This window comes from Littorina saxatilis, linkage group LG2 (assembly GCF_037325665.1).
Source record: "Littorina saxatilis isolate snail1 linkage group LG2, US_GU_Lsax_2.0, whole genome shotgun sequence".
In the NCBI taxonomy this organism is placed as follows: Eukaryota; Metazoa; Mollusca; class Gastropoda; order Littorinimorpha; family Littorinidae; genus Littorina; species Littorina saxatilis.
In genome coordinates, this window is record NC_090246.1 from 8,023,388 (window position 1) to 8,037,588 (window position 14,201).

General features: G+C 38.8%; 1 long non-coding RNA gene across 1 annotated transcript in view; it reads left to right on the forward strand.

Annotated features, from left to right (window-relative positions):
- Positions 1–9,983, forward strand: part of LOC138958108 (uncharacterized) — a 353,780-nt gene extending 343,797 nt beyond the window's left edge. The window contains exon 2 of the long non-coding RNA XR_011453299.1: positions 4,428–9,983. This is a non-coding gene — a long non-coding RNA (uncharacterized lncRNA). The remainder of the gene's footprint in view (positions 1–4,427) is intronic.
- The last annotated feature ends 4,218 nt before the right edge of the window (positions 9,984–14,201 follow it).

Here is a 14,201-nt window from a genome sequence, read left to right on the forward strand (position 1 = left end):
CCAAGTGCTTGTTCGGAAAACTGTGTGGGCTGCATGGTGCCTGCGATCGGAGAAGTCATTCTGTGACATTTAAGATTGAGCCAAAAAATTAATGAATTAGATTAAGTTTCATTAACAGATTGACTTTGCAAAGACATTTTTCTGCCATCAATATAAAGAAAATAGATGGAAACTGCTGTGAAGTGTAACTAATAGTAATAAGTGGCTTATCCACTATTTTGAAATTCATCGTATCAGTGAGAGCATTTAATTGTGCTGAATATTTTCGTTATGTATTGATACATCAAAGTATGAATTTGTTCAGTGAAATGTCTGTTTCTGTGTATTCAATGTGAAGTGAGCTTTGTCATTTTGTTGTTGATTTCTTGAATTACGGGTCTTGGCTCTGAAATGTAACATGGAAAAACAGACAATTAAGCATGAATTAAAAAATTGACTGGAGTAGGTCTGGCTTGTTCATATATAATTCTCCGAAAGGACATAAATTATTCAGGCTGCTAGTTCAAATGAAATGCGACAACTCACAGAAGATTGGATTTTTTTTGTGGAAGCGTTCCTTTCTGCAGAAGTTCTTTTCCACATAAATGATTGTATACACTACTGCTGATCGGACCAGGCTCTCACCTGGAATCAGAGCATCCCTCCACTTTGACACATACCCCCAAATCAGAAGTCTGGCTGCTTCCTGTGCAGATTGAGAATTTGTTTTTAGCTGAAATAATTTTGAAGATTGACGTAGGTGTCAATTATGTAATCAATTCTGGGGGAAAAATTGTATTCTTCACAGAAGCAGTCAGCCTGTTGACTTTTGACATGTCTAAATCGAAGGGTGCTCTTTTTCCAAGCCTGGTCTGATCTATGGTGATTTTCCAAAACAATCTGCACGGAAAGGAGCACTGGATCCATGGTGGTGTACATGGTTGTCTACTGATGAAGGAAGAATTGGTGCATTTTAATGAGATTTAGTTCTGTGGCATTTATCTGTAGGAGAGGTGTCATTTTAGAGAGAGAAGTACTCATGCACTCCACAAAAAATAGGTTGCATTTGCATCACTTTCTTTGCGTATTTGAATCTAATTACTGTAAGACCATTTCTTGATTACTTCTGTTGTCTAACAACTTTTCGTGATGGAACTTTGAGATCTAGCCAGATGAAAGCATGGCATAGATCTGGTTGCTATGACGACTTTGAGATCTGCCAGGCCAGCTGATGAAAGAAGGCATGGACTGGATTGGGTTGCTATGTCGATTGTGAAGATGAGAATTGGTCAGACTTTTTCCTCAGTTGGTGGAATAACAATTTTCACCGTGACATATAGGGCTTTATCAGCATTCTCAACCATATTCATTGTTTTCAGGAGCGTGTTTTCTCCTGTTCTTCCTCATGCTCATGTGGTTTGTGTGCTTTATATTGTAGGTGTGTTTTCGGTCGTGGCCAAAGTGATTCTTGTGTGTCACTGCGTAGAATTGATACATGAAGATACTAGCATAGATTGTGGGTTGTGTGCATGTGATTGCGAGTGTGTTGGTGATATTTGTTCGGGAACAAATGACAGAATTATTGACTAACCTTGCTCAATACTTAGCCATCATATTGTACAGAGATACATATCTTGGGGTTAATCAAAAACAGATGTATACCATCAAATGTCATGTGTGTTTTGGAGTGCAGATGTCCTTTGTTTAAAGATTCCTTCCTCCCAATGCAAGTGATCACGTCAGGCACCTGTCTAAGCTTTTACATGAAGGAAGAGCTGCATCCTTCTGCTTACATACTTACCAAAAATCAACAATCTGACTGTTTTCTATGCAGAGTGGGAACATTTGACTGAATTAATTTTTCACTGGTGTGAGTTAAAAAAAGCATTTAACCCCTTCACTGCCCACCCCGTACTAGGTACATGGTTATTTTCGGTTTGTCGTACGCCCATAACCGTACCTAGTACTTGGGATTTGCGTCAGCAACATTTCAGGACATTTCTGAAAACTAAATGGGAGGTAACCACTGTCCAAGTACTTGTAGGGGTTCTAAACACAGTTCTTTCCCATAGACCGTTCGGATAAGTTTGTACAACGTGTTGAAAACTGTGTTAGAAATGTAGAACCGATCTATAGCATTCACAATGGCGGCCGAAAGTCGGACCTCAACTCGTAGACCTGTTTTCAAGCGATACAGTGTTCTGGAAGCTCTACAAGAAGTGATTTATGGATTACCACACAGAAGAATACTTTTATGGGCTGTAATGTGAGTACCTGATGTTTGACACCAGTTTTAGCAGTGTTTTGTGTGGTTTTACGTGCTGCAATGTGTGTGTGTGTAAGTCCGGAAACTGTAATTTTTGACAAAAATGGTCATTATATCAATTTTTACTATAACAATCACAAACAAAGTCCAATGATCATGTCATCCTATAATAGCCAAGGGTATAAGCAAAACACATGCCAAAGATCTAAGAGATATCTCAATAAATGATCGAGCAGTGAACAGATTAGTGAACCTACCGAAGAAAGCGAAATTTTGCCCTGGCACACAGCAATACCTAAATGCTGTTATACTGTGGCAGTGAAGGGGTTAAAAAACAAAAAAACACAACCTCTCTGCACAGGCAATAGCAGCTAGGGGTGTGGATTTTGTATCTGTGTCTGAGAGGAAGAATGATTTTATCACATGTGAAAGCCTTGGCAGATCCGTGGTTGTTGGTCAATTGTTTGCGCTGGAAGGGAGTTATTTTTAACCTTTACTGATATGTATAGGCGTTAGTAAATAGATAGCTAAAGTATTATTTGAAAGATGCAGTATATGATTTGATATGGATTTATTTTTAAGATATAATGGATATATTGAATTTATAAGCACTGCTTATATGTAGCACAAGGTAACAGCTGAAGTTCAAGTTTCATTATGTAATACATGTAGTTGATATATATATGTTCGTAAATATGATTCTAATATATATATGAAACTTTTTTTCTGAGTGAGATTTGCCTGCAGAATTAACACTGACAGTATGATACTGTTCCATTTTATTTTATTTGTAATCAAGGTTAATGTTACATGTACACAATGCTTATCTTCCCTGAATCTGCCCCCCCCCCCCCCCCCCCCCCCTCATGTCTGTGATGACACATCGGAGAAATAGAACAAACTGCTGTATTAATGTACCCTCAGATTTAACAGAAAACTAAACCAGTGTTCATTTAATTTCTCAGCTGGAATCATATGCTTGTGTCGTTAAATAGCATGCAGCTGATTTAATCATTCATCAAGCTGGCAATTAGTGTACTTAAATATTTGTCATCACCCAGTTATGGTTCAAGCTTTAAGTGTTCAGATGGTTTGAATGTGGACGATGGCTTCATAAAGATGTTGTCCTTCTTGGTTTAAAGCATCCAGTAAATCACTATGAATATGTCAAGGTTTTTAAATGGGATAAGAGCAACTCCTTCCACGTGAACACATACCAAAAGTCGGACTTCTCCCTGTGCAGAATGGGAACCTTTTTCTGAAATAATAATTTTGGGCTGATACAAATGTCATTTTGCAAAATTAAATCAGCCAAACAATTCTCAGGTGATTTTTGGTGTGTGTCAAAGCTGAAGAATGCTCTTATCCTTTGTACAATTGTTAAAAACCTGAACAGATTTGTGGTGGAAAACATGATTGCTTAAACAAGAAGGATGATAGCTTTGAAAGAAAAGGTGCTTGTAGACTGTTGATCTCTTGCTTGTTTTTGGTACTGGTGGTTTGGACCGCCAGGTTGCATTTGAAAACTTCTTACAGTAAAAAGTGAAAGATTGACTATTTTCCTCTTGTTTTAGGTGGGGTTTTTTCAACCTGTAGACGATAGTTTTCAAAACTGTTACTGGCACAATGCTTCAGATGTTGTTTTTTTTTAGGAATTTAATTCTTTGTACGCTAGAAAGTTCTCAAGAGCAGTTGCATTTTGACTTGTTTTTCACTTTGCAGAGTGTCTGTATGCATTAAACATAACAGATGCTTTTCAGCATGGATTTGATGTAAAAAAAAATGAACTCTGTTTTTTGATTATTGTTGAAAGGATAATTCATTTAGACATTCTAGGTGGGTAGAAGCTAATTCCAGATTTTCACAAAAGTGTTCATGAGGTGGTTTGGCATTTTTAACTTTTTCTTGCAGTGGAACTGTAGTATAAAAGTGTTCTAACACCTCTTAGGGGGAAGAATTTACCCAATGCTACCCAGCATGTCGTAAGAGGCGACTAACGGATTCTGTTTCTCCTTTTACCCTTGTTAAGTGTTTATTGTATAGAATATAGTCAATGTTTGTAAAGATTTTAGTCAAGCAGTATGTAAGAAATGTTAAGTCCTTTGTACTGGAAACTTGCATTATCCCAGTAAGGTAATATATTGTACTACGTTGCAAGCCCCTGGAGCAATTTTTTGATTAGTGCTTTTGTGAACAAGAAACAATTAACAAGTGGCTCTATCCCATCTCCCCCCCTTTCCCCGCCGCGATATAACCTTCGTGGTTGAAAACGACGTAAAACACCAAATAAAGAAAGAAAGACCTCTTCGGGGGCATTGATACAAGAAAAGGTCATGTATAACACACAAGGAGAATTTGTGTGTGTGCTCTCAGTAGGGTTGTAGAATTCTTACGTCAAGTAATTTGTATGTCCAGAAGTGGGACAATTGAGATACACCTTTACATGTTTCACCTAAAATATTTAAAGTTTACTTTGTGCATTTTGGAAGGAGAGTGTGTACTTTGTATTTGTGACATCGTTGAAAATGAGCTTTGAATGTAGCGATGAAATACATTGCTGGCATGTGTTACACAGATGTTGCTCGTTGTATAGGGACAAACTGCTTGATGTTAATTGTGTCTTGAATGGGTTAGTTTGGACTGGCAAATCGATTGAATGTGTTAGTTTGTGTGGGGATAATAATAATAATAATAAAGTGTATTTATATTGCGCCTATCCCTTACAAAAAACAAAAATATTTGGCTCTAAGCGCATTACAACATGTGTAGGGACTTGGTACAATCAAGTCTGACAAATACAATAACACAATATACAGTCGGTCTCTTGGGTAAAAATGGGAAAAGCAGCTTCGACATTTAAACACTGCTACTAAAAAATCCTCTAACAATTCATACTGCTTTACAATATGAATTTATGTATAAATATAGTTAAAGAACATCGAGTTAATAGGAATTAAAAAAGGTTCTTATGATAAAACTATCTAGCGAACGACGAAGAAGAAGAAGAATAAAACTATATGTCAATGTATAACAAGTCATTCAACGTAAATGGCCAAAGAACAACAACAAAGCAATGATGATAAAACAGTTATACTCAATGGCTAATAACGAGGCAGAATTAAATAGTATCGACACAAGATTAAAACAAAACATATTCCTGGAGACACATTTATACAATCAAATAATCAATATACAAAATACAGCCCTCGCACCCTCGCACACACACGCCAAGGCACGTGTAGTCGCACTCATACACCGCGACAGCTATCGCGCGCACGTACAAGAAAAAAAACACGGAAATAAACAAAGAAACAGGCACAGGGATGACTAGAAACTCTACAGTGAAAAGGGAAAGCTTGTGGACTGATTTGCGTTGATATCTCATGATGTGCGTTACTGGAATGATGTTATGTCTGACTGAGATTTCAAGTTGTATTTCTGGTCTGAAATACGTGTGCATTGTTTGGCAATGAGTGTGTGGTATGGTATGTTTCATACTTTATGCCTGCGCGTTGCTTAGATTGGATTGGCTTAGGTCATGGATGGTAGGTGTTGATTAGGTGTGAATGGAAATTGACTGATTGGGCATGCCGTTTTTTTTTAATGTTATGTTCAGAATGCTATTTAATGACTATGGCAGTGGGTGCATAGATATGGGTCTGTGTGAGTTTGTGTTTGCATGAGAGCAATGATATTCGATTTCGAGACATTTAACTTGAATTGCCAGATACATGTATCAGACTTCAACTAGTGTGGGGAATTTAAGGACATTTACTAGCAAGCTTTGCATTGTAGGATGTGTTATAAGAGCGTAAAATATGGTTTAGGTTGCCTGACCTACATGTACATGTTAAAGTTTGTTTTGAATTTTGCGTACAGGGTCTGACATTGTATGTTGTTTCTGGTGCTGTTGTGTTCTCAAGCCATGCATGTGCGCTCATAGCAAGTATGTATTGTGAAATAAGTGTACAGTGTCTCATCTTATTGTCATGATTGTGGGTGTTTGTGTGTGTGTGTGTGTGTGTTGGTGTGTGTGTGTGTTTTCAGTAATGGATTCTTTGTTTTTGCATGGGTTTTGTGGATGGTGTTCATTTGTCAAGGGTTTGGTGATGCAATGTCTTGTTTTTGCAAGGCGTGTACAATTTGAGCCCCCCCCCCCCCCCCTCCATCTCTCTCTGACACTCTCTCTCTCTGACACTCTCTCTCTCTCTCTCTTGTGATTTCAATTTTGATCACTGCGTACAGTTGATATTGTAAACAATAAATTTGTGATGAACTTAATGTACTTCATTAAAAACTTATTTTTGAATCGAACAATTACTCAACTTTTGCTAGCAGAATGTTTTTGTACATAGGTCAGACTTTTTGTGCATTTTTTTGTGGCAGGGAGTTCTTCTTTTTTAAAATGTAAAGGTGACTAATTATGCATTGTTGGTATTTACTGTTGGAAAAAGAGGATGAAATAAGTTTAGGTAGTACATGGACTTGGCTAATTGTTGTGTAGATTTTGTTTGGTTCAGTAGGTTTTGAATTTCTGTGAAGTCTCTTTAATCTGATTGATAATTAAGTGAATGTTTAGTTATTTCTTCTTCTTCTTCTGCGTTCGTTTTTTGAGATATCTCAGTTTGATTTTTTAGGCTATATATTAGAATTATGGGTTGCCTTTTTTTCTCCAAAAACATTAGGTTTTTTTATAGTGTGGTTTACTTGTTCCCACTCCAGCTTTTGTTCAAAAGAATGTCAGTAACAAGCATGAGTGGTTCAGTGTTAGTTTTGTACCAATGTTTTTTCACCCTTTCTGGTTTTTATTTTGTTGTTCATAATTGTTGTAGTATTTTCTTTGGTTGTAGAGTTCAAGAAAAAAAGAAAAAGATTGTAGCTTTTTTCTTCTTTTAATTGCTGTTGTCGAGGTTCAGGCAGTTTTCTTTTTTGTACTTGACAAGTAATTGTTCAGAAGGTAGAATTGACTGATTATTTATTGTTTGCATTTTCTTATTGTTTAAATTCATATACTTTTTTTTGTTTTGTTATTGGTATTTTTTTGTTTTAAATGTATGTGAGAATTAGGGTGGTTTTTATTTCTCCTAATTATGTTATGAACTTCAGTTTGCATACATTTGTGTGCTTCATAACGCTATGGTATGTATGTACTTAATTACTGACCACTCCTGTGAAAACGATACTCACCACCCATTAACATGCATTAGTAAGTTTTTTTTACCATATTGATAATTTAAGTTTGAAATATTATTAGAGTATTAAACAAGCAGGACAATAACAAAGATTGTGGATGGTTGCTGATTAACCTTCTAGACTGTTTTCGTTGCTGTGTGGTCTTGGCAATCATTGCTCGGCTTGGGACGGGCGCAGTGGCGTGGTGGTAAGACGTCGGCCTCCTAATCGGGAGGTCGTGAGTTCGAATCCCGGTCGCTGCCGCCTGGTGGGTTAAGAGTGGAGATTTTTCCGATCTCCCAGGTCAACTTATGTGCAGACCTGCTAGTGACTTAACCCCCTTCGTGTGTACACGCAAGCACAAGACCAAGTGCGCACGAAAAAGATGCTGTAATCCATGTCAGAGTTCGGTGGGTTATAGAAACACGAAAATACCCAGCATGCTTCCTCCGAAAGCGGCGTATGGTTGCCTAAATGGCGGGGTAAAAACGGTCATACACGTAAAATTCCACTCGTGCAAAAACACGAGTGTACATGGGAGTTTCAGCCTACGAACGCAGAAGAAGAATTGCCCGGCTTTTGATTTTTGATAGTTTTGTGAGGTGTTTTTTTTATAAATCCATTTTGTTGACAATAAGGTGTTATTCAGAATTTGCTCTTGAAATTGTCAAAGAGGAACTGAGACAAATTTAAAAGGTGAACATTTTTTCCAGACACAGTCCTTTGCATGTAAATGATTCAGCTCACCCCCTTTGATCTGGCCAGGCCTAAGATCATCCTTTTGCTTGCACACATACTAAAAATCAACAGTAGGGATGTTTTCTGTGCTGTGTTTTGTTTTTTAATGAATTGATCGCTTTAAAGCCAATACTGGCAATAGTGTCAATCTGAAAAATTAATTAATGATCAACCCCCCGCGGGTTAGGGGGAGTCCCATAGTGGTTGGGACGAGAAAGAATTTACCCGATGCTACCCAGCATGTCGTAAGAGGCGACTAACGGTTCTGTTTCTCCTTTTACCCTTGTTAAGTGTTTCTTGTATATAATATAGTCAATTTTTGTAAAGATTTTTAGTCAAGCAGTATGTAAGAAATGTTAAGTCCTTTGTACTGGAAACTTGCATTCTCCCAGTAAGGTCATATATTGTACTACGTTGCAAGCCCCTGGAGCAATTTTTTGATTAGTGCTTTTGTGAACAAGAAACAATTAACAAGTGGCTCTATCCCATCTCCCCCCTTTCCCCTATCCCATCTCCCCCCTTTCCCCGTCGCGATATAACCTTGAATGGTTGAAAACGACGTTAAACACCAAATAAAGAAAGAAAGAAAGAATTAATGATCAAAATTAACACTGCACGGGATGCTGTTGGGAAATTTTTTTTTTTTTTTTTTTTTTTTTTTTTCTCGTGTGTCCCAGGGATGCATGGTCTTTTCCCATGTAAAAGCCTGGGCAGAACTGAGATAGGGAACAACAGGACTGTGTCTTTAAATAAGAGTTTATGACATTTTTAGGTAGAGACAGACCATGTTTGAGATGGTTGTAATTCTCCAAGGCTTTGCCTCTATAGAGCAGCTTATATTTGCGGTTAATTGTAGTAATTTTTTAGGCCGATTTCTTGCCGATTGATTTTTATCCTTTCTCCCTGTCAAGAAGGTGTTGATCTTCATAGAGCTTTAAATTGTTTTGTATGTGTTGTATTTATTTCATTATTTGTTAAGATTTCAGAAAAAGATCAACACATTGTAAAGTTTTTGTTTTTTCTTTCTCTATATTTGCTGTGTTAATTTCAGATCTCGGCTCTTAGTTTAGTCTTTATTGAAATTTAAGTTAACATGTTTGTTTTGAGTGCATGTGTGTGCGTGTAATTTATATTTTAAGGTGATGGGGGAGGGTAGCAAGAACACATTGTCAAGGTGGTCATCTGTTATATGAAGACCTTGGATATACTAATTTTTGAAGAAGAAGAAAACTCAAGTAGTGTTTTAACAACAAATTGAACCTGTGTATACATGAATGTTCAGCTGGATGCATATAGAATTTCTTTTACATTTAGTTTTATATTGTTTGAAACCTGGTGTTGATTTTGTAGATTTATTTATATCACTTTATATTGTGGATGGCTTGATGTAGAATTGATCAATTTGAATGTCTATGGATGATTGAACATAGCTATCCCCCCCCACCCCTCTCTCTCTCCCTCTCTCTCTGTCAGTTATTATGTGGGCTGTTGCCTTGTCCGGTGGTCATTGATGTTTTCTGTTGTTTTGTGTACTGTCCAGGCAAGTTTGTTTGTGTCGGTATGTCACTGTGAATATTGTAAATTGTACAGAAACTGAACCTAGCGCTGGCACTTGGAGTATGAGTGAAATGAGAGAGGTAGAAGTATTTGAATTATGAATCGGTAATGATTAAAAAAAAAAATGCTGTTGGTGTATGAGCTGATGAGGGTTGAGACAACGTGCGATGTTAAATAATTCTTGAACGATTATGATAAGAATGTGTTTTTGTAATGCTTGTTTTTCCTTATGTGGATGGTGTGAACATGTGAATAAATCGTTTGAAGTAATTGTTGATTGTTTGTCGAAGAGGATGTAGGAGAGGGTAAGAGAGATTGTGTGTGATTGAATCAAATCAAATAGTACATTGAAATATTAAATCATGAGTCACAGCCGCTCCCACACACAGCGCAGCCTTTGAATAATTACATCATACACACACACGTACACACACACACACACACACACACACACACACACACACACACACACACACACACAGCTACACTCACAGATACACACACACACACAGGTTCCGGCACTCAGTCACACCCACTTAAACACAACACAAATGTATGTCACGGGGTGATTCGTGGCAGAAAATGTCAGTGGTCTCAATGCTGTCAATCGCATCCAGAATTAGAAACATTAAAGATACCTTTCTCCATGCAGGGCCGGACCAAATGAGTTGTAAGGGGGGGGGGGTTCCTCCTTTTGGGGGGGGGGGGCAAATCAGCGAAGTGGCGAAGCCACAAGCGCGCGCCTGCTTTCGAACTCAATAGGGGGGTCCGGGGGCATGCTCCCCCGGAAAAAAAAATTGAAAAACGGTTAAAATCTGTGCAATCCGGTGCATTCTGGGCCTTGTTTTGAGGGTTAAGAGCAGCATTGTTTTGGTGCTAAAACTAGTAAAAAAAACCAAAAAAAACCACTCAAAGCAAGGTACATGCTTTTTCCAGGGGTAAGGTTCCGGAACCCCTGGAACCCCCCCCCCCCCCCCCCCCCCTGGGTCCGGCCCTGCCATGTGCACACTATCACGTTACTGAACCACCAGGGAACCGTCTGAGCCTTTGCTTTGGGTAAGAGCATTCTTCCCCTTGGACACATACCAAAAACTAACAGCCGACCCGTTTCCAGTGCAGCATGGGTGTTGTTTGCTGCATAAATGTTGTAGGTGCCACTTACGAAATCAATTCATTACAAATAATTCAACTCTACACAGGCAGCAGACAGACCAAGAGGTTTGTTGTTGTTGCTATGTGTGCAAATGGAAAGATTGTTGTCGAACCAGCCCTGGCGACCACCTCTCGACAATGATCACTTGCCCTTGACGACCACCACAACGAATCCCCAAGGAGACTTGAAGCTATAGTCAGCCTAGTGACTGAGACAGAGAAAGCTTTGACCCAGTTTGAACTTGGCTGTGATATTTTTGACTCACATGCGAAGCAAAAGTGAGTCTATGTACTCACCCGAGTCGTCCGTCCGTCCGTCCGTCCGGAAAACTTTAACGTTGGATATTTCTTGGACACTATTAAGTCTGTCAACACCTGATGTGGCCTGATGGTGTATGGTTACAAGATCTCAAAAAACATGTGCGGCAACTTGACCTCACTTCAAGTTCAAGGTCACAGGGGCCGTAATTGTTGTCTTAAAAACGACAATTTTTCACATTTTCGCATTTTTTTCTGAAGTTATCGAGAATGGCAACCTTAGCTATGTATGCTATACAGGGCAATGTAAGCCCTATCTTTGGACACCAGTTTGGTTGACCTTGCTTCAAGGTCAAGGTCGCAAGGGTCCTTTAAAGTTGGATTGTATACATAGTTTGAAGTGACCTTGACCTTGAACTATGGAAGGTAACTCTTCCAAATCTACATATGTGTGAGGGAAATACATTATACTTACAAAAGTGAGTCTATATATATACTTACCGACATCGTCTGCCTGTCCTTCCGGGCGTCCGGGCGTCCGTCCCCCCCGTCCGTCTGTGAAACCTTTAACATTGTATATTTCTTGGACACTATTAAGTCTACATATGTGTGAGGGAAATACATTAGATCTTCAGAAACATGTTTGGCAACTTGACCTCACTTCAAGGTCAAGGTCACAGGGTCCTTCAAAGTTGAAATGTATATATTTTGAAGTATTGTTTTTCTCAGTTTTATTGTAAAATTATTCTGAAAGAAAGATCAAGGTCTGTTCAGCATGTGAGTCGTGTGGGCTTTGCCCTTCTTGTTTTAAAGAATAAAAAAAAAAAAGGTCTGTACAGGCTTTGTAATGTTACGTGGGATATCCCCCGTGATGCACGCACGGACATGTCTCGCCCAGTTAACGCTCGGTTTGATGATTTCTTCCTCCTATATAATTGACCGGATTTCTGTAACGACCACCTCGCTATAAAGACTACTTTTGGTCGGTCCCTAAACTGGTCGTTGTTGACAGGTTCGACTGTATATCTTGTCCGATATATACCCTGAACAGATCTGTGGAGATTGACAAGATGAGAACGATAATAATGTTGTTTTACGCCGCCTTCACGGTGAAACCATTAGGGGCATGTTCCCGGGTGTTACCCCGACTTTAGATCAGATACCCAGTAGTATGCGTGTTTTTGTTAAACCAGCCACATGCACTTATATGTCAGAATGACCGATTGAGGTCTTTTACGTGCCACTGTGGTAACACGGGGGTGGGACATGAATACCGTCTCTGAGTCTGCACATAAAGTTGAACCGTGTCCGCCCCTGCCGGAATCGAACCTGTGACATTAGGAGCACAAGTCCAGTGCTCTACCAACCGAACTACCGGCCCCCGCGGCGGGGAGCTGAGGAATTTGCTAAGGAAGGCATCTTTAATCGCCTGCTCGCTGATTGGCCAAGCCTCAACAAGTGTCTCGTGTTTCATTGGTGGGCTATTGAGGGTAGGCGGGTGGGTGCTCATCGGGTGTAACTAATAAGCTTTATTTGCCTGATGACAATCGGTGTGTGAGAGCGGTTTGCCGAAAAAACGTTTACACAAACAGCGCCGAAACATGCCTCTGGTGTGTGTGTTTGCCTTTGTGGTTCGGCTTACTTGACACCATTTCTTTTCAACACTACTTGGACTTGAGAAGTGGTGGCGCTAAGTGATATGTTGTAGTTGCGCATCTTCAGTCACGCAAGGCATTAAAGATAATTAACCGAGTGTTATGATTGGGATGCTGTACGCGTTATCAGTACCAGAGGCTATTAATGGTAATTTTCTTGAACAAATATTAGTTAGGTTCAAGATTGCTTCTAAGGACATGGTGGCGCTTGTTGATAGGTTAAATTGTGGTTGCGCATCTTCAATCGCGCACGGCATTAGACAGAGTTAACCGGGTGTTATGGTCGGGATGCTGTACGCGTTATCAGTACCAGAAGCTTACTAATATTTTTCAGTTAGACTTTTTATCAAGAGCTGTTTGAAAAGGTCTGCCACCCGCTATGAACCAAAGTAAACATAAAGAAAACACACTGCAATGCACAAGTTGTGTGCTGATTTAAAAAAAAATAAAAAGAAAAATAAAAGAGACTGATCTTGGCGTGAAGATTGACCGTATGTCCGCGTGTTATCAACGTGTTCTAACATCCCGTTTGAGCAGTACGCTAGCAAGAAGATAAAAACGTAACTACCCGTATTCACAGCGCAAAAAAGATTAAGAAGACCTCATGATGGATACTGATGACCGTGCATCCTGTAAGACGTCTATTAATTAAATTGGATTCTCTGGATACAAATTGTGAAGACACTGGTCATGGCGGCCCAAATGAGTACCATTCAAGTTTTTGTGCTATTGGCCTGGATTTATAATTTGATGAAGACTTCTGAGTCAAGCTGGTGAGTACATTTAGCATCCATAAAAAAAAGGTTAAAAACAAAAACAAAAAAAGGTTAATTTTACGAACTTTTAATTCAGGGTACAACATCACACCGAAAGTGTCAGAAGGCTTGAAAACATGAATACACGTATGCAGGAAAAAGAAAATGGGTAGCGCCCTACTGTATGGCATATCGCTTTCCCCAGTGAGAAAACAGTCCGAATTTCCATGAGGGTAACCTCACAGGACTATAAGAAATCGTATCCTTATCATCAAGTTATCCTTATCCTTTAAAGTGGAAGAACAAGAGACACCACTGAAGAATAAACAAATGTTGCTGCGATTACATGATTTTACAATGTCCCCGGAGATAGTCATAGTAATGACAAGACCAAACAACACACACAAAAGACAATAAAGGTATAGTTATTTAAACGTTTAATTTGTAATTTAATGGAAATGTAACCTGTAATGCAAAAGAAAACAAAATTAAAATTTCATTGAAGAAAAAAAAAAAAAAAAAAAAAAAGACCAATGAAGAAGGATATGCTCACCGCCCAAAAAGAAAAAAAAAGAAAAAAAAAGGAAAAAAAAAAAAAAAAACGTTTAATTTGGGACAAACGAAAACATTCACAAACCTTTTGATTTATACCGTCTTCATACCAGAGGT